Consider the following 21,610-nt stretch of genomic DNA (forward strand, 5'->3'; position numbering starts at 1 on the left):
ATCACTGTTTGGTTTTGGTTTTTTTTTCACTGTCATTGTTCATACTGCCATCTTTTCTCTCTCATCCTATTTTTCTGTTTTCTCTGTATACTGTAACACTACCCCCCCGCAATGAAGTGGTAAATTCAGGGAAGTAATTTCTAGTATAGACTAATTTCTGGTATACCTGTTTATCAAGGCTCACTGAGCAGTGGAAAAGGGTATTTTTGAAAATCAGTTTTTGAATGATGGTTTATTCATTACGTTAAAAGCTTATTTATTCTCTAAACTGACCACTTCTCAACTACTACTAGCACATTATACTCACTTTCTGACTCATGAGGGAAGAAAATGGAGAGAAGTGGACTATGTTGTCTGTGCCTGGAAGTTACAGCCCGTATTGGTGGCAGGAGCATGAACGGAAGTTCAAATCCATCCCTAATGGATTCCCTTAATAAGAAAAATTGCTTTATGTGAAAGTGCGTATAGGGCCGCACTTTACACACGCAGTTCAGAGCCAGGAAGAGCATGACTGAGTCATTCAGTTGTAGATGTACTCAGTTTTCTTACTGCACGTCTGCAGTGGCTACTGTGCTACCATGTACCTCCATAACCCATCCCAGGAAACACACCTCTCCTCTGTGGCCGCTTCCCAAGCACCACTGGAAGAAGGGGGACAGGCTGCCATCCCACGCTTTACTCCATGTCTTCCCTGCAAGGGTGTGGGAGGGAATATTCTCCTGCATTTGAGGAAGAGTGCCAGGAAATCTGTGGTAAGAATGGCTGCTGTTTTGGTGAGGGCCCTCTTTTAAAAAAAAAAAAAAATAATCTCTGTCTTCAACACAAAACAAATGCTACTTTATTTTCCTCCAGCACAGAAAATTCTGGTGAGGAGGCAATGCTGTGTAAGAAACAGTGCTATACTACTGCCCTAAGATGTTCAGAAGTAGACTTGTTCTTCAGAACTAAAATTGCAATTTGCCTCTTTTTAAGGTTATTATTTTCCTGGTTATTATTTTCCACCATGTACAGCAATTTATTTAGAGGTAAGTAACTTCAAATGGTTGAGGTGGAAACTGGACCATCCACCAGAGATTCTTCCAGGAGAAAAGGCACTTCTAAAGTCCTTTGGGACCTCTAGGAAAATCTCTGTGGCCATTTCAGTGCCTTGCTTTGTTAGCAAATTCACTTGTTTATTAAAGTAGCTACCCAGTTCAGCCATTGCTCCATTTCTGAACTGGCAAATATTACTTCAAAAACAAAACAGATGTATAGTACCTGTGGCTTAAAAAAAAAAAAAAAAAAAACAAAACACCAAAACACAAATACCAGGATATGTGAAAGTGTTTGCTGAGGACTGAAACTGTGACAGAAAAAAAGTTAAAGAAAACTAGGATACACATAGTATTCTTGCTTTGTTGTAAGTCCTCTGTTGCAAGTTTGAAATTACCATCTTGAAGGTGACTGTGGAGTGTGTGTTAATGCCAAGTGAAGATCTTTGAGGTGATGTAAATAGCCTTGGATTATCAAAATCTGATCCTCATACATTGTGTTGGCCCCACTTCCATTATTTGGAGTATATGAACTGTACGCACTGTTTAAGAATAAGAATCAATTCAAATAAATATTTCTCCCTTAATTACACATCAGGAGGTGTTGATCTTCTCCATTTTCTTACCTAATCTTAAACAGAACAATAAACTTTAATTTTTAATGAATGTATTTGAACTTTTCAGTGGTGATGGGGGTCTGAAATCTCAAGATACCTGAAAAATTATGACACTAAGAACACAGTTGGGGTTTTTTTTAAGGTTAATTTTATTTAAGTGGGTTTCAGATACTTACTCAAGACCTTAAGAATTTCTGTGAAGATTTATGCAAAACTATGTGATTCAATATTTTTAAGGTGTTGTAATAGCCTGCTTGAGCTTTATTTGGTGTTCTGTGAACCACTCACTGTGGCTGGTGGAAAACCTTTTTTTCTTTTTATTGCAGATGACCTGTGGTTCAAAATTCTTCCTCAAAAAAAATCTAAGTTATTAATAAAGTTGGAAGATTTTAAGGTAAAGTGCAAAGGACAAAGATCATTATTCCTCTATGGCCAGGAATTAAGCCCACAGGAATTAGCTGAATGGCAGTAATATATCTGCTGTAGAAGACTGGCAGTGTTGGTTATTCTTCATTTTCATTAGATGTAATATGTTACCTCACCTTTGTTTATTCATCCATCATGAACACTGTAGAGGAGAATTATGCATAAGAGTATATATTTAGGATATTCTGGAGGTATGATTTACTTTCAGAAATGAGCCTCCAAAACTTATAAAAAAAATCATCTATGGCTTGTATTTCAAATAAACAGATCCTTTGAAATGAGTCTGACACTGCAGGGTGTTTATAAACTGACTGATGTTTACAATTAGCTCACTTGTTAGCATGCCATCCTCTTGTTTCAGCTTGCTCTCTGGGCATTTGGGACCCATGTTTGAACCAAGGCACTTCCCCAATACCCTTGGTATATTCCAGGGGTGTCATCCAGAGTGCAAAGACAGTCAGGTCTTGACACTGTGGTTTGGCTCCGTGCTGGCTGAATCTGGTCACTGAACTGTTTCAGTGTGCTGAGCCATCAGGAATCTGGCCCAGCAGAGAGAGACCTGATGGTTTTGTGGTAGACAACCATGCAGAAACGTCTCAATGGCAAGTGTCAAAGGCAGTGCAAAGATGAAGGTGGGACAACTCTACCAGCAGGGAGGAGGGAGCTGGCTTGTCACCTAGTGGTTAACTAACCTGAAGGAGGACATGGAACTGCAACCTTGTATGGGTAGCTACTGCATGGTTTTGCACACCCAGCTTAGTTATGTACTGCTGGTAATAAGAACTTCAGGCTCTCTGTTGAGAAACCTGTTTATCAGCATGGGGCATCAGCTTTGAAATATTTAGTGCTTAAATGAAAATATGTCTATGCATTATCACGGCAGAGGAAGTCTTATTTTGCACTGCAGGTAAATACTACTGCAACACAGAACTACATTTTAGGAAATCTGAGGAGTAGAGTGACAAGCTTATTATAACTGATGTGTGTATGTGGCTTTACACTTTTGATTACACAGATTTTGTTTAAGTGGACCAACACCAGCTTAATTTGCTTACCAGTATGACGTCCTTTCCTTCTCTTTAAGTCTTGCAGATGCAGAACTGCAGCACTGAACATGAAACCTTTATTTCCAGATACTTCTAAATAAGGACAACCAAGGATGTTAAGGCAAATCAAGTTAGGGATGTGAATCCAACTTCCATAACTTAAAGTGTGTTAAAAGACTTCTGTGTGGTTTAGTTCCTTAAGGTGTAGTGCAGCTGTAGAACTTGCTCAAGGACTGAGCTCACTTCTTGTTATCGATTGCTCTTTGATTTCATGAACTTTAGAAAAATCTCAAGAGTGAGATGATAAAAAAGGTTGAAATGTATGTCTATTCTAATTAAACATTTCAGGGAAGAGGAGAATGTCTTACTGAATGACTTATCTAGGTATTGTTTGAAAGTATACAACATTGCTTAAGTAAGGTCTCCTGTTGCAGCTGATGAAACCCCTAACAACAATGGCTGTTGCCTAAAGTGTATCAGTGTGGAAACAATGGACAAATCAGAGAAGATACTTCTGAGGTGCTTCCAAAGTAAGCAAGCATGTATTTTTAAATCTTTGATTAATGTTTTGCTAATATTATTAATATGTTTTCCTTGAGAAGAGAAGGCTTGAGGGATCTTATGCATGTATATAAATACAAGATAGGAGGGAGCAAAGAAGCCAGAGCCAGGCTCTTCTCACTGGTGTCCAGGGAAGGGATAAGAGGCAGTGAGTCCAAACTGAAACAAAGGAAATTCCCTTTAATTTTTTCCATGAGGTGGGTCGAACACTGGAATAGGTTTCCCAGAGAAGTTGTGGAGTCTGTGTCTTTGGAGACAATTCAAAGCCCAACTGGACACTGCCCTGAGGGACCTGCTCCCTTGCAGACTCTGCTTTGAGCAGGGGGTTGGACCTGACAATCTCCAGAGGTCCCTTCCCACCTCGGCCCTTCTGTCATTCTATGTAGACAAGATGTTGTTATAAAAGTAGGCTGCTAATGATGAGATATGAGCAAAATGTCAAACTCTAAGATTTCCTCTGAAATCATCTTATTTACAGAACTGAATGTGTTAAGATGAGGGGGCTTAATTATTTAATTATCCTTTCTCTGATACTGTGAAAAGGGGTGATTTGAATGTAAGTGCTCCTTTTCAATAGCAATGGGAAACTAAAATGTTATGCCAGCAATTCCTTTGTAGAATTTGAGTTCAGTTGTCAATTATCTGGACATTGATTTTGTCTTTGTTTGTAAGAAACATTCTCTCCAGATCTTCAGTGATTTTTCATTTTGGATTATTTATGATGTATTCCTTTCAACAACACTTACTCTCATCCTTTTTTGCCCCCTTGCTAGTTCCAATGTACTGTAATATGTTAAAAATGGACTACAACCATAAATGAGTTCATCATTTTCAGTAGTCTCAGCATTTTTCCCAAACTGGCTTGTTTGACGTCTCTGTTCAAATGTTCTGAATTTCTTGTCTTGCTAAATAATCGAGTTTAAGAAGAGCTGTATCCACTTAATGGAAGCATGCAAAGATCCAGAACACTGGAAAGCAGCAGAATTTCTGCTAGTTTTGTCCACTGTCTATATTTATCACTGTTCATTCGTCTGTGTGCCTTCCCTCCCACCCCTGATGCCACCACGCAGATGGCATTCCCAGCAAAATAAACAGTTCAGATTCAGTATGCTATTTGTTGTCTGGAAATGTTAGCAGATGACGGGGAGAGGAGAGGAAGAGGAGGGCTAGCTCAACATTTTTCAGGTGAAGTTTTGCCCTCAATTCTACTCAGTCACCACAGAGAGGTCCTGGGGATTACGGGAGGACAGGGAGAAAGGGAGTGATGGAGAGTTTGATACTGGGCATACAGTGACCTCTGATACCTTCTGAGACTTGCTGGATTTAGATTTCTATACTATGCAGTTATTTACTTCTATCTCTATAACAGCTTTAATTTATTAAAGGGCTGAAAAAAAAGGGATTTGTTTGTCCTAGAGACCAAGTGAAAACAATGAGGAAGAAGAAGGCATCCCTGCAAAGTTGTTACTATTAAACCCAGACACAAAGTGGAACATTCGCAGTGTCTGTGAACAGATGTCTAATGACAAGGAAACAAAACAATTATTCTTAAGTAATGATTTATTTCTGGTTTGTTTTTTAAATGCCTTTTATTCAGCTCTTTCATATTAGTAATTTCTATATGCTTTTAGCATTGTATAGTGGCCCAAGTGTAACTCAGAAAAATATGATGGTCTGGGGTTTGATACAAGAAAAGAGGAAAGTAGAGACATGGTGTCTTTTCGGACTAAAAGACAATGTATTCACGAGTGTCCAGCATTTGCCTTCCAGAATTCAGCTTTCCAATGCCATTAACTGTGATAAACTTTCATTCTGGGGGCTGAAATCTCCAAAACTATTGTGTGCCTCAGAGTGAAAAGTCTCAGATAAAATTATTTTGTTGAACAAGGCTGGGGGAAAAGGTTGCTGGTTTTGCCATCTTAAAACTTTTTTTGCAACTGTTTTGCTGAGGAGCTGTAGTAGACCCATATGCTGCCACAAGGACTTGATATCTGACAGCAGTAGTTTTTTTTGTCTGCCTTGAAGAAACTCATGCAAAATACCAGTCTGAGTACAAGCTTCTGAAAAATACCCATTCATAAACACACGGAAGAGCTCTTGCTGCCCAGCTGCAGCAGGGTTGCTGAGGTACCTGGTCTGAGAACAGAGACAGATGTCCTTTTTGGTGACTGGAACTAGAGCACTAGAGTGTCTTTTCCAGACACTGTATTTTCCTCTTGTTTCTATGTGTGGGTGTCACAAGGAGACCCAACTGTGTTTTTACATGCTGTGCAATCAGAAGAGCAACAGAAGTAGCTGAGGACTGGCATTCTACCTGCAGAAGGCAGGCAGCTGTGGCTGGTAATCCCCTGAGCTGCCACCACAGGGTTTGATAAAGCTGCTCTGGCAGAGCACATCATGTTCTGTGCTTGCTTTCCTACCACTTTAAAAGGTAACTAAGTCGTAATAAAGCTTATGTGTAAAGTCAAAGTCTCTGATGATGCCATGGGCATTTAATCAAGAATAGTGCATCAAGAATAGTGCGGCCAGCAGGACTAGGGAAGTGATCATCCCCTGTACTCGTGCACTAGTGAGGCTGCACCTCAAATGCTGTGTTCAGTTTTGGGGTCCTCACTGCAGGAAAGACATTGAGGTACTGGAAAGAGTGCAGAGAAGGTCAATGAAACTGGCGAGGGGCCTGGAGCACAAGCCTGATGAGGAGCAGCTGAGGGAACTGGGGCTCTTTAGCCTGGAGAAAAGGAGGCTGAGGGGAGACCTGATCGCTGTCTGCAACTACCTGAAAAAGAGTTGTAACATGGAGGGTGTTGGTCTCTTCTCCCAAGTAGTAAATGGTAGGATGAGAGGAAATGGCTTCAATTTGCACCAGGAAAGGTTCAGATTGGGTATTAGGAAAAATTTCTTCACAGAAAGGGTTGTCAGACATTGGAACAGACTGCCCAGGGAAGTGGTTGAGTCGCCATCCCTGGAGGTGTTTAAAAGACATATAGACAAGGTTCTTAGGGATATGGTTTACTGCTAGAGCTAGGTTATGGTTGGACTTGATGATCTTGAGGGTCTCTTCCAACCAAAATGATTCTATGATTATGCCCAAGAAATGCAGCAACATTTCTGTTTCATACCACAAGTACAACTCTTCAATGAGCAGGAGGGAAGTTTTCTTAGACTGATTGGCTAAAATCTCTTGAATTAGAACCAGAAAACACAGGACTATGGGCCTATATAAGCAATCAGCTTTCTAGTGACAATCAATAGATCTCCTATTGTCACCTACACAATTCACTTACAAACACATCTGTATTTCTAACTAGAAATTAATTGAACTTGAAAAAAGATGGATTTTTTAAAGTGGTGTAAAGGTACTTCATGGTCTTTGTGCACTATAAAGAGTTTCTATATGGGAGCAAGATTGGAACTCCAGTGCTGTTGTTACTTTCTATCTCCAGATCCTGGAGGTTTGTAGACTTTTTAAAAGAGGTCTGAGAAAATTTACCTGTGAAGAGTCGAGAAGCTTTGATTTGCTACATCAAGTTCTGCACTTCCCCTGGGAAGAAAAATAAAACTGAGAGCCTGCAAACTGGTATAGGCTGAAAGACATTGACTTGTGAAATATACATCTGTGCTGTAGATGACTGCATGCTAATTTCCCATGCAGGCAAATGTGTGTGTTTGTCTATGACCGTTACACTCATCTCCTGGGTTCTCAAGCTGGTTTCTCTGGGACCTGAATTCTTGGGATGCCAATAGAAAAAATTCTAGGTGAATTGAGGTAGTACATGACAAAGCCTGTAAGCAGCTGTGGAACAATCTGCGGATTAGGTGAATATATGGGCTTTAAATAGATAAAGTGGGATTTTTAATTATTTTTTTTTAAAGCAAGCTCTGGTTTTTTTCCTCTGTCTAAATAAATTTTAAGACCTCCCTTTTTAAACAGCATATGGGACACAGATTTCCTAGTCATCTGAGGATCAGTTAGATATGTATGTGCATGTATTCAAGCTCCAGCTAATTGAGCCATTTCAAGTTCCAGCTAATTAAACCATTGTGTATACTAAAAGTTTCCTCTGATATTTAAAGGGATTATGATGGACAGCAAAGCTGGGTTAGAGCTTTTTGGCAATATGAGTTTCATACAAAAATGTCTCTATTTGTCTAGGCCAAAACTTTGTATGAAATAGGTGAAATCAGATTTTAAGTCCCTGAAAAATTAAATTTGATAAAACATGGTTTTGATGCTTCAAATTAAAGATTTTGGTTTCCTATAAAATGGCTTTTAGTTACAAAACATAAGCTAATTTTAGTACAATCCAAATGTTTTAAAATCACCTAAATCAAATATTTCCATTGACATAGTTGGCATTATTATTGTTATTATGATTATTATTTTTAGTTTATAAACTTTTCAAGGTTTTGAATTTTTTGGTCACAATTCAATAAAGAGCTTTCCACGAGATGGGAAAGCTCTATCTCCAGTCCTAGTTCGGTCCATTACATCATAGAGATCTGAAAGCAAAACTCAGTAGAAGAAAATGACGGAGAACCACGTAAGTGTCCCCAGAAAAAAACAAATGAGGTATTGTTATCCTATTTTCACTTTGCATCTGCTCCCTAGCCTTTAATCATTCATTAGTAGCTGTAGTTCTGGTATGATTCTTATCAGGTATCTATTCCTACAAGTAGAGCATAATGGTAATGAGTAATTGGGATCCATTATTTTTTTAACTGTTCCTGATTCTGTTGAATAACTAAATGAATACAAAATGTTTTCTCTTCTTTCTAGCAGGGCTATTTAATTTAGATACACTATAGATAAATGCTTACAAAAGTCATTCCTGAAAACGTAAAACAACAGGAAGCATATACATGTTTACATATCTTCATGAAATAATGAAATACTTTTTGTATTTTTTCCAAGGTTACACAGAAAGCAATCTAGTGTGTTAACTATGATTCACTAGGGAAATGCATTACAATGGAAAAAGTGTCTCTAGCTCTACGTCCTAAAAAGATACTGGTTAACTACAAGTTATAATGTCTGCTAAATGACTACAATTCATCTTCAGTGGTTGAAAATGCAAAATTTGTGTTTTATTTCAAAGCAAAACTTATCCAATACATTATGAAGTTGAAATTATTTTATGCAGTTATTTGAGCTAGAAATTAGAATGAAGGAAAATTTAGGTGGACAAATGGAAGTCAGTTGTTTAAGTCTCCAGGGTTTCACTGGGAAGAAATGTAGAAGAAACATGTGTGATCAAGGATATTTTCTTGAGTGTTTGGGGAAAAGGAAACAGAAGGTTTCTGTCCTTCTCGGGAAAGCACTGTGAGAATTTTTGCTAGTGGAAGATGAAAGAAACAGAAATATGGGGGTTGAAGTTAACGAGATTATTGAGATTGGTCAAGGAATTAATACAGAATTGCAAATTCTTGGATAAACTGAGAATGACAAGTAGAGGATAAAATTCTTAGGGAGCTCTAAAATTGTGGCAGGGCTGAGATCTGGTTACTTTGAAGAAAATTAGGAATCTCATGAGAACATCCTGTCACTGTAGCAGTCTGCCAGGTGGAACAACCTCTGAAAGTACTCGAGAGGGAAAGTCACTGGACAGCAGCTCAGTCCTGTCTTTGCTGTTGGCTGAGATAATTTTGACAGTTAATTTAGAAAACATCTGGGTTTAACTGTGAATAAATCTTCCAGCATTTCACTAAAGAGTGGGTGGACAACTCGGCTGTACAATGTTCATTCATAGGTACTGGTAGTGGGAGAAACTCCTTCCTTTCTCTTTTAGGTTTTGGGTTACTTCAGCCCCAAGGCAGTAGGGACTGAGCAGTGTACTGCCATCCCTGAAGATGAAAGCTGCAGATCCCACAGCTGCATTGGCTTTATTGCTTTGTTGACGAGGTCTTAGGAGGCCTCCTTTGAGCAAAGGGCTACAGGAAAGGGAAACCACAGGCTCTCTACTGTTGGTTCTCTCTTCTCCTTCCCCTCTGCCTGTGGAGGTTGGTGTATGAGAATCTCAGTAAATGATCAGTGAACAGTCTCATGTGCAATGAGCTTGCTGAAAATTGCAATTTTGTCAAAGCTGGATTTACAACTTTGCTGTGTCAGCCGACATGGTATATGCTGTGTCTTGTCATAGTTCTATGGAAGTCTGTGAACCCTGAGCAATTCATAGTATGTGGGGGTTTCACATACAGAATGAATATGAAAGAATGTTCAAACATTTTTCATGACGGAGGACTGACGTGACCAAGACCGTCTTCATATGGGTTATGTAGCTATGGGATTACTTAAGTTAGTTTGAAAAAAATACAAATAATGGTAAGTTTCTATGATTTTTGCACTCTGTATATAATATGTTCTTAATTTCCTATACATATTTATTCATCCACTTGCAGAGCTCTGTTTTGTTTGTTTGTTTTAATTGTGTTGATATGTATTTGATCTGAGACTTAAGCTTCTCTCAGTTTAAGGACACATTGCAATTTTCTTATCATTTCATATGCTGGGAGGAAGAGAATGTTGTTTTCTTTTACAGGGATGAAGAATTATTTTATGTCATCTCATGTCTGGTGCCACCTTTTACTTAAAGAGTTGAAAACTGTATGCAAGTTTAATTCTACTTTACCTTTTCTTTACATTACTTGCTGATCCTGCTCTCTTCATTACCTCTTGCTAGTATTTTCCATCTTAATTCTGTTTGGAGTCCTTTATCTGACTCTTTTTGTTCAGGTTGACTCAAATGCATCCACAGAAGTCTCCCCACAAACTACAGGAGCTACCTAAAAGCAGAATGTAAGAAGGGCTATTCAAGCTCAGGCTGAAAAAAATCCATCTAGTCCAATACCCTGGCTCCAAAAGTGAAAAAGAGTGGTGAGAAGTGTAGGAAGTTTAAAATGACAAGGGTATCTACCTGTCTCGTAGTCCCAGCTTCTAGTGATATGAGTTCCAAAGTCATAGGTAGAGTCTTTCTGTTAATCGGTCCTGATGGATGAATTTGTCCAAGAGATCTTTAACTCATGTCAGATTCTGTAAACCATAACATTTTTTGGCAAGGACGTTCAAAGTTATCAACATGCTATATGAGGAACTATTTCTGGTTTTATTTGTTTTGGATCAACTAAATGATTTGATGTATGCTCGTTCACTGCCTTTCATGATACAAAAACTTCCATTCCCTATTTGACCTGTCTTTGCTACTCATGATTTTAGAGAGCTCTCTTCTTTATCTTCCCTTTTCCATGTACACTAATCCTAGTTTCGGTTGCCCTTTGAAATTGTTACTGCTTCCTATTTCTACTTCTTAGAAAACAATTCTCAGTGATCTGTCCAACTTACCCTATATAAAGAAGGCTTCTAATGAGGGAATCTCCTTGAGTTTATAGTAAACAGGGATGCAAAGAGTTCACCCAGTTCACTGTCGCGACCTTATCACTCCTGTGTGCTCCTTTTACACCTTAGCAGTCTACTGCTCCTGCTAACTCTTTGACAGGTGTCCTGCCTGCTACAGAAAAGGATTGACTACAAGTTTTTGATAGCCATCTGTGTCTTTTTGGATATATGATGCATTCATGATTTCTGTCCTTTTTTCACCTTCAGCTTCTTGAGGGATGTAAAATTTTTAATAAAATTCCTTTGTTTAACCATGGCAGCTTTTTCTGAAGTATTTATTCTGAGACTTCAGGCTGCTGGAAATATTAATGTCTTCCTCCTGGGGTTGTCACTTCTGATACATCTTTTACAAGACTCCACTTTCTTTTTCTTGAACTTGACCTCTGCCTTAATAGATTTCTTGTTTGCCTTTTTTTTTTTTTTTTTTTTCGCTCATGTATGCATAATAAGCCTGGTTTCATTACAGTTACTGTTAACGTAGCTGCTGGATACAAAAGGACTCAAATGACAGGTCAGATGGCTTTCCTGGCCTGCTTCAAATACTGTGGCTGTGGATGGGGTTTTGCCAAATAATTTTTCCCTTTGTTTGAAATTATGTGTTTGTCTATGTTTTTCAAGTTGTTCTGAACAAAGTCTAAAAATGGAAGATGTTACTTTTTCTCTTAATGCATTACCTTTTTTTCTGGTATAATTGCTATGATTTACAATATTTATATTGTCTAAGATGAGGAAGTGGTTCAAGTTCTTACACACAACTAGCAGCTGGCAAGTGTCAGTAACTTAAGCCTCAGGCAGAGATTAGTGCCCCTCCTGGCAATGCCTCAGCAGCCTCTGTCTTGTGTGCTGCTTGGATCAAAGTTGCATGGGGTGCTCAACTGCCCGCTGCAGTATTTTGTAACAGGAGCATAGAAACACTGGTCTTCCAGAGAGATCAGAGTTTACAGTTTCCCTCTGACCAAACTCTCTGGGACAAGTACTATCCAGAACTCCTTTGTGAAACTGCAGTACACATTTATAATGACCTAGAGACATATGGGAACTGGGCAGGCTGTTTAAGTGCAAAAAGCCGAATTCAGGGAAGTGAGTTGTGAGAGTGCCACCAAAATGTATTTGTAATTTTCAAATTTATTTCCCTAGTGCTTTTGCACTTGATTAATAGATTTACCTTACCTGAAAAGTACCCTGAAAGGCTCTGGCAGTTCAGCAGGCAAGAAAACTTCAGCCAAAAGATATGTACTTGTAGCTGTATCTGCAGTGATGAGAGCTAAGGAGAGGAAAGGACAGTAAATTACCATATGCTTCGGGAGGAAATTAAAACTTGAAAACATACTTTTTTCCTAAATTAACATATTGGAGATGCCATGGGAAATGGACTTAAAAGCAAACTTTCATATCTGGTATAATTACTATATTACTAATGTGGTTGTGGGGCTGTGGTCTGTTAACAAAATGTACCATCTATTATGTTATCAGCCTTTACATCAAGCTGTTACAACACCAATAACTAGGTAAAATGCAGGAAGTATCTCCTTTTTCCTCAGAATGTGCTCTACACCATCAAGTACAAGTGGGGGATTATAAAGGAGCTGTTACAGTATTCACTGAATTGCCTTGAACAGCTTTAGTAGTTGGAATGGCTCAGTTCTGTTGTGGGGCAGTGCAAAGTTATACTGTCCCCCATACTGGGAAGGTCACAAGCGCCATCAACCTCAGGGCATTTAAGACAGTAGTATAATTACAGTAATGCACAAATGAGTCAAGTTCTTCTTCTAAAAGACTTTCTTGTCTTCCTCCATGCTCCATTTTAGTGAAAGAAGATTTATGTCTGGACAGGCAAAGACTTGAAATGTAGCTTTCACCTGATAAATTTGCTTGTCTTGCCCCTTGAGGACTTCAAGAAATCCTTGAAACTTTCAAGGGATCCAAACAAATTGTTGCAGAATCAAGCTTTTTTGTTCCTTGTAAGCCTTTAATGCTGAGCTATCCCAGAACATATGCAGAAATAATCCTCTGCCAAGGTGTGGGATCCAGTACGCCTGCAACCACTCAGGCTTCGGGTTACCTGGAAATTGAGAAAGACATTCTTAAATGCTCTTAAACATGATGAGAACACCTTTTCTGTTTCAGCAGAAATTGAAGCTTGCAGCCAAAGACTGAGCTGGAGAGAGAACATTCCCTGTGCACACTTTGAATTGGATATTTGCAGTGCAGAAAGTGTATCTGGCTAAGCTTAGAGCTTCAGGTGACCACTTCTTGCCCTACCAATGCCAGTGTTCCTGTCTCCTGCCAGAGGCCATCCCTCCTCATTTGCTGGACCTAAGTTACCGTTTGCTGATCCTTGCCTAGTCTGCCTCCTGACATGATGAGCAAATGCATGTGAGGGAGAGTCCAGTCTTTTGAGGTATTTTACATCTTTAGTTCCCAGTGACATCAGACTAAAATGCACATATATCTTTGTTTCCATGTCTTCTTTAGGACTTGCAAAGCAGTTCTTCAGCAATACTGTCCAGAGCACCTGCAATAGTTCCTAGTCAGTAAGCGACTTAAGTAGTATTTAGTGTAAAACAGCTTTATTGCAACATTGCAATGATACCATCCAAACTGAGGTCTTTATAAAGTGCAGTATTGTTTTCCAGACTGATGTTAACAGGCATGATTTAAAGGATGACTCAAGCAAAATGTCTGCTCTAAAATGGAAAAATTAAAGATACCAAAATATTATCTTTCCTCTTGCCAATGAGAACAGCCGGCAGGATGGGTTTACTGAACAAAAACTTTGGCCAGCAGACATAGGTTATCATTTTCACAGGCTTTCTCTCTGAAATACAGGATTAACAAAACATTCTATTTTTTAATTTCAAAATTGGAGGGTTTATGTCTTTCATGTGGTCAAATTTAGCGTAGAAGTGAAAATAATATCAAAGTTACAGGCACCATAGTGAGACTGTTAATGTGGTAACAAAGGGCATTTGGCCAGTTAAAATAATAAAAGACTATACAGCTTTCCCAGTGATGGCTGAAGCCCAATTAGTACTTTCCAAGTAGAGCCACAGTATTCCTTTCCAGATTATGCGGTTTGGCACAATTCAGAATGAGTAAACTTACTTTCCTACAAGGGAAAAATATAATTAACAGAAAAAACAAGGTCATGCAGCATTATGCTTTAAGTAAGCAATAATACACCATGGAGTGTACATTAAATAGTCAATATTCATATACCTTGGACAGGCTGAGGCAGAGGTGAAGCAATGGCTCAGCATATAAAAGATACATATTTTATCTTAATCAACCTATGTGCAAGAGTAAAATTCAAATGGATCTTTTATTTCCTTACTAGATGATTTTAAGGGAATATGTATTCAATGTTCATGTGTGTAGCACTCACACATATTACTCAAAAAAATACCTTTCCTGTTAACATTTTATACTTTTAAGTAGTAAGCATTTTTTCTATTTTTTTTTTGTCTGAGCACCTGGGGTTTTTTGTGCTGCTGCTCAAGGCAGAACGGTTTGGAAGATTCTTTTTCTCTTAATTAAACTGATTAAATTTTTTAAAGGACTTTCAACCTGCATAGTCACACTGAAAACCCCTTAAGAGTCTATTCTTATTTATAGTAATCCACTTTCCAGGACTCTGGAAGTGACACAAAGCCTGCAAATGTTCAACAAAGCTGAAAACAGAGTCACAGGATTGGGAAAAAGAAAGAGCAACTTCCAGTTTGGAGGTGAACCTGCAAGGGATTTGTAAGGGTAAGTTTTTTCTCTCTTGTTTTCGATAGTGTTTTTAAAATGAATAGGCTATTCAGCTGAAGCTCAGAGAGAGAGGAAAACATGTAATGTAAAAGAAAGCATGGTGACCCAGGGTAAGTATATACTATGGTAGCATAATGAAAACAGCCCTGCTGAGACATCTGTTTAATGAACGACACCATTCATGAGAAAGCAGAGCAATACGCCAGGAGGAAGATGAAAAAGAAGAAAAAGTAAAACTTAAAAAAACATGGAACCACTCCCATCACCTGAAGCTTAGACCACACACACCTGAAAGGGAGTAAACCACATCCAGCTTGAGCACAGAGTATGAACCAGCCTTATCTCCCTCTCAATTCCACCATTTTGCAGACTTCTCATATACTTATATAGTGTGCTTGTGAGGGAGGAATTGATTATTTATTTCCAGTTTCTTTAGTAATTACAGTAACCTATGATACTATTATTTTCATGATGCACAGCATCTCTCCATAGCTCCTGCATTACTGCTGTTTGGCTCCCAGTTGGTACAGTTTCCCCCAGTTACACCTGAGACTACTTGCCCCGTTAAGATCTCAAACAGCCTCCTAAACCAGCCCCGCCTATTGTAGTTCTGTGTGTGGAGTGGGAAATGTGTGGGTAGTGGATGTGGGAGCATATTTGTGATCTACTCTGTCATTTCAACAATCACGTATGTGTATTATGCATAATACACATACTGCCTTCTCTTAATCTGTAAGCCAACAACTAATCACATACAGCATTCTAGTCATCTCCACAGGTTAAGATACGCCCTGAAACACCTGATTTTAAGGAGTTACTTGAAAGACAGAAAAATCCTCACCAGCTGTTGAGTTGTGCTGTTTTGAAGCAGGAAAGAATATCCAAAACCCTTATATTGTAGACTCTCTTAATTTTAAACTGCTCCCAGCTTGGTCCAGGCCAGTGCTGGAGCAAGGCTCAGGGGAGGCTGTCCCATCAGCTGCCACATGCCCATGTTAGCCTGCATGGTGCAGCAGCATCCGTGCCCCTAATTCCCAGAGTGGCATGTTTTCTACTTTTGCTCTTAAATCTATGTGGTGCTCCTTGCAACATGAAATCGAAATTTTGCATGTCCCTCTGCTGTACCTACACCTTAACCCTCTTCTCTTAAAACAGATTAATCTCACCGATGTTGTGGTACTGAGGTATATAATTAGGTGGTCTAACAGATTTATGTGACTTGAGTGTATAAAGAAAATTAAACATTCATAGTATAAGTATATAGAGAAGATGACAAAAAATTTTTATGCCTGAACACAACTTTTTTCTCTTTGTCTCCATACTAATAAATCTTACTTCAGGAAACAACAGGTCTATATCACCCTGAGTCAGAGCTCCAAGAAATCTAATGGAAAGGATTCCAACACAAGAAATGGAGATAAAACAACTGAGAAAAAAATTATCTCAATTTTACATAGAAAATATTTTCCGAATGCTTCTTCATGTAGATGCCAAACAGTATTTTATATTAATTTATTGATGAGGCCAGCTTCTCACGGAAACACAAAATTTTTTAACTTGGAAAAAATGTTATAGGTTTTAATTTTAAAATGGCACCAGAAGGTACTGCACAAAAGGGAAAATGATAATTTTATATTAAGAGAATAATGCAAACATTTCCCATATAAATATCTGCTGAAGGGTGATTCCTTGCTCTTCACTGACCACCCCAGGCTGTTTTAAATAACGTAACAAAGATTTTTCTATATAAAATCTCTATTAATAGCAAAACTACAGTCTAAAATAACATCTTGTCAAACAAGTATACCATGTTTGCCTGCAAAACCCACTATACTTGCATGCAGCAGTTTCTCTTCTGTATATGCTCTTGTAATGCTTTCATCAGCCCTGTGGTTCTGCATATCCTCCAGCAATGTATTAAGCAATATGACTGGTATCTGTCATGTGTAGTTTAATTCTTTCTTAATTAGTTTAACACCTCTACCAGATGAAAATCAGTAGGATAGTATTACCATCCACTACATGTTTTACTTTCTGTGACATGTTTCTCTTTGCAAGGTACTTTGCAAATCCCTTTCCTTTAGCAACACAAGTCTGTCATTGTCTAAGGGGAAGAGACTAATGACAAAGCTTTGTTGCAGTTTGACAAATACTTTTACTAACTACAACTAGCAAAAATGGAAGAGGTGAATTAGGGGAAAGAACCACTTTAATTTTAATCTTAAGTCTTAATTAAGTGAGAATGATCATTTGGTTGCACCCCGCTGCAGTGAAGGCCTGCAAGTTTCCGATGTCTGAGCTTGTCTGAAATATTTCTACAAAGAAAGTGAATCATGGGTCAAGGAAAAGAAACTCTTCTGCCAGAAATATCAATTTGTTTACTTTTTGAAGACACTGTTTGCATATGCTAAGTTCACTTAAGTCACAGATCTTGGGATTTATAAAATCAAAGCCTTCCAAACTTGGTTTAACAGAATAAAAATATCAAGACTTCTTTCTCCTTTGTTAAAGTCATTATGTTACCACTAAAAGATGTTCAGTGCACACCTACTTAGTATACCTGTCATGAATCCACAGCTATCAGCTCCGCATAGATGCCCTAAACAGAATACGACATATTCATATTACTAATAATGCACCAAAAAACTTGTATGTTCACTTAACCACTTCAACATCAAAGAAAGTATGATATAGGAACAGTCAAGGAGGGCATATTAAGTAAAATTCTCTTTTAATGACTTAATAAAATAATCCTGAACAGATACAGATTCCCATCCCAATAAGGAGATTCACATCAAATTTTAAAATGACAAAAAAATTTTTCAGTAATTCTATAGAGCTGCATGCCTTAGCAGATCACTTTCTTGAATAAATTTTCTCATTCAAGCACTCTTATGCCAAATAAAAAAAAAAAAATTCATCACATGATTTTTTAAATATTAATTTTTCTCCCTCTAAAAAGTCCCTCAAAAACCTCGTTCATCTTTCTAATAAACGGTGAAGCTCTTTCTAGTAAATGTGGAAATACACCAGTATTCTGTTCTCTATAATTATACAACTAAAAGTGTTTTATGAATTGCTGACTTCCATGACAAAACAAGGAAAATTCAGTCCTCTTCTTAAGGATTCGAAGTTTCCAAATTCCTGGCTAATTGAACTTGCAGTCCAAAATCATTATGATGCTTCTGAAAATTTAAATGTCTTCTAAAACCTAAGTGACAATTTCTTCTTTTCAAAGTGTATGGCCCTTAAAATAGAACCTTAACAACCAGGTGGTATCAAAAGTTTTTCTACTGTGAACAACTCTAGAAGTGTTGACATAATAATCCTAATTATTAAGTCTTTAATTGTTATTCCAACTTTAAAAAATAAGCAAAACCAAGTGAAAAGACAGATCTACAATGGTGTGATTTCTAGGAAATGGCTTGTGGATAATATGACCACTACAGAACACTCTCATACAGTGTTTCTCCAAATTAAGTTGCTTTATATGCCACCATCATTTCCTTTTCTATTACTGTGGAAGAAACAGTAGCTGCCAGCTGCAGCCAAGGTTCAGATAGCCACCAGAAAAGACACTCCTCTGCTTGGGCAGCAAATGCAGTTCAGAAGACTTTGCTCCGGCTTCTCTGGGGATATATATGGGTGTGGGCTGCACGTTCCCCACTCTCCTTTCGTGCCACCTGGAAAGATTCTGTAGACGCCTTTGGGAGCTCCTGCTCTAGTGCATCCAAGAAACTTTTTCCCCAACTAAAATGCAGTATTCACACAGCTATGAATATACAAGACCAAAAAATAATTTCCTACGGTACTGTGCACACCATACCACTCTCAAACCATTACATCCCATCATATTACTCTGAAGCACTCGTGCAAATTTCTTAACCTTAATACGTCATGCCCAGTGCCTTCAGTGTGCTGAGTACCTCCCTTTGTCTCCCAACAATATTCATTTTTCTGTTATCTTTGGCATCGTTTTATCCAAAGCATATGTTACCCTTGGAAAAAGCACATTAAAAATACACGCTGCTAAACTCTTAAACTTTTGGTGTTGGCAGTGGAGATATGCACTCAAGGATTAATAAAAAAATTTGCTATAAACCAGGTGCATATCAGTTGTAAACAACACAGGAGATGGATCTAGGTATACATGTTAGCTGACTACAGGCTTATTAAGTTGCCAGTGTGATACGATCACGAAAAAAGCAAATGCCATTCAGGAAAAAACAGTTTAACTATTTCTTAGCAGAGAAAAGGAAAATATATGTGCAATTGCTTAAGACACCTGAGGGATATCACACAGATCTTCTTCATCATGTTCATGAAGAATGAAACAGGTAAAGAAAAGAGCAGAGTTTGCCAGGGAGAAGTAATTTTAAGAGCAAGGCTGTAAAATTTTCACTTGTTTAGTCTGGTAGAAATGAAAGCTGATACAGGAAATAATTATTCTCTAAAAACACAATAGGGTGGTAAACAGTAGGCAAGGAAAAGAACTATTTACTCTAGCAGACAATGTTGGCACAAGAACAAATGGGTGTAATTTGGCCATGAATAAATTTAGGCTGGAAATTAGAAGGTTTCTGACCATAAAAGTGGTGAGGTTCTAGAGCAATTTTTTAATACAAATAGCAGGGACAAAAAAATAACAGCTCAATCTGTTTAATGATGAGGATTGTTAAGTTCATGGAAAATGCTACAGGCATAGCTTACTGTGTAAGTAAAGCACTGCATTTTCATCATTCAGCAGATCATTTCCAGCATTAAGTTTGCCTATTTTCTGAAAGCATGGGATTAAAAAAAAAATAATAAAAAAAAATTAAATTGTATTTATGCATACAGCATTAGAAATATTGCTTAAGCAAATGCCATCTGTATGTAAATGATCTCTGTAATTAAGTTTGTGCTTTGCAACAAGAAAACAATTTAACTTGATAAATAGGTTGTACTTCAGTGACTGGAAGATAATTCTTTTTAATGGAATGATGCAATTTGTCACATGCTAATTTTCTTGGGGTTTATAGTGTATCTTTCTACTGCTTTTATTTTGCATCGTTGTCTTCTTTTAGTCTTTAATGTTCTAGACAACATTTTTATCAGTGTGTGTGGACAGCAATGGGACACAGCTGGAAAATAATATCTGCCTATTTATTTGTAGGAATCTGGCCAAATTTGGCTACCAGGTTCCTCTGATGCGCATTTTGTCTTAGTCTAAAACAGTATCAGGAAAAAGAAAAAAATTTATGATCACCATGAAAAGATGGAATCTGAATATCAGAAAGAAAGAAGCAAACATAAACCAAATATATTTGAATTAGAAGAATAACTTAAAATTCAGGAAGCTTGTCCAGAGAAAATAAGGAAAATGTTATGAAACTAATTTCCACAAACATAGAAAGAATTTGCTGAGATTGCAGTTCAGAGTTCAGCCTAGAGACCTAACAATAAAGCACTTCTTCAGGTTTTCTTGTACAGCCTCTGATACCTGCAACAGCGTGACAGTTAATAGTTGATAAATATGGTTCACTCAACACTGTAAACTCTTGAAATTCAGGTCTGTGCCATACCACTATGCCATCTGAAGAATTATAGTTATTTAAAAACTAATCTATATTCTCTCATCAACAAAGCCAAGCAGCAGAAAGATAAAGAAAACCTTGCAGATGCAATATACAGGTATTCTTCCAGTGTCAAAATATAAATGAGTGACAGAACCCTGCTGAAAACAGTGTGAAATGGTTGCATATGCATAGATTAAAGTCATGTTAAAAATTCTTCTTTGCAACTTGATGTGTGCACATGTGTATGTAATTATAAATGTATTTTTATCATAAATTATTTACCATTTATATTCTCTCTAAGCCCACTTACAAAAAATACAGTATGGAATAAAATGTATTATCAACTGCAATCACATAAGTAATTGTACTTGAGCACATACTGGAGGAATCTGCCTGTACCACAGAGAGGAAAAGGGAGAAGCACCATTACATTGGCTGGCTGTAACAGATCTCACTCCATTTGCTGAAAAAGTACAGTAGTCCTAATGACCACAGAGGGAAATTAGAGAAATTTAGGTAAACAAGCAAACATAGCCACTTCCATAGTTTTCTGGGTTTGCTGCTGACCAAAATCAGATTATGCAAAGATGTGGTAAAAATAATCCAAAATAGTTAAAAGTATGAAACTCAATTTTTGGTTCACTTTAATTCACCTTTGTATGAAACTGTTTTTTCTCTTCTTCCTTTTTTAACCACTTGTTACTTAAAGTTACTAGCTACTATATTCAGTAGCTTTTGCACCTAACAGCTAATTGAATCTAGAAGCCTGAAGGCCTCAGTCAGTTTTTAAGAATAAACCAAACTCATAATGCAATTTCAAATTCTTTAATTCTGAAGTGGTCACTAAGATACTAGCCATGACACTTGCTAGACAGCTACTAATTTTTACTTTTTTTTTTTTTTTTTTACTTCTGCTTCGGGAGTACAAATGAGTTTTTTTAATAGTGTTGCAGTCTGGTTTACAAAGACACATTTCTGATGAGGAGCTGTTATTTCTCCTGGTTTTTAGCTCTCAGGAGAACACCATTACCTATCTGTTGAACAACAGACAAGTGACTGCTGTGGAATGTGTTTACCCTCTGTGAAGTCCGGTTTGCCCATCCCAATAGCGCCCAGTCAGCAGGTGGGACTTTGTGAAGTATTACTATTGCTTGTAAATGAATAGCTGTTGATTTAGCTTCTGAAAGTGAAAGTAGAATTTCCAGGGAGGAGAAACAAAGAAAAGCTA

At 37.7% G+C, this 21,610-nt stretch overlaps 2 long non-coding RNA genes across 8 annotated transcripts in view; one reads left to right on the top strand and one right to left on the bottom strand.

Annotated features, from left to right (window-relative positions):
• Nucleotides 1-21,610, bottom strand: part of LOC136098931 (uncharacterized) — a 59,521-nt gene that overhangs the window by 26,690 nt on the left and 11,221 nt on the right. For 2 of the 6 annotated variants that reach the window (XR_011737599.1, XR_010651006.2), the window contains exons 2-5: nucleotides 12,931-13,133; nucleotides 12,242-12,335; nucleotides 10,593-10,708; nucleotides 10,308-10,461 (exon numbers count right to left, since the gene is read on the bottom strand). This is a non-coding gene — a long non-coding RNA (uncharacterized lncRNA). The other 4 variants (XR_011737600.1, XR_011737601.1, XR_011737598.1 and 1 more) reach the window with 4 other exon arrangements.
• LOC139827222 (uncharacterized) overlaps nucleotides 1,985-21,610 on the top strand; it is a 40,294-nt gene continuing 20,668 nt past the window's right edge. For both annotated transcript variants that reach the window (XR_011737603.1, XR_011737604.1), the window contains exons 1-4: nucleotides 1,985-2,042; nucleotides 3,555-3,650; nucleotides 14,702-14,821; nucleotides 21,392-21,505. This is a non-coding gene — a long non-coding RNA (uncharacterized lncRNA). The remainder of the gene's footprint in view (nucleotides 2,043-3,554; nucleotides 3,651-14,701; nucleotides 14,822-21,391; nucleotides 21,506-21,610) is intronic.

This window comes from Patagioenas fasciata, chromosome 2 (assembly GCF_037038585.1).
Source record: "Patagioenas fasciata isolate bPatFas1 chromosome 2, bPatFas1.hap1, whole genome shotgun sequence".
Taxonomy (NCBI): Eukaryota; Metazoa; Chordata; class Aves; order Columbiformes; family Columbidae; genus Patagioenas; species Patagioenas fasciata.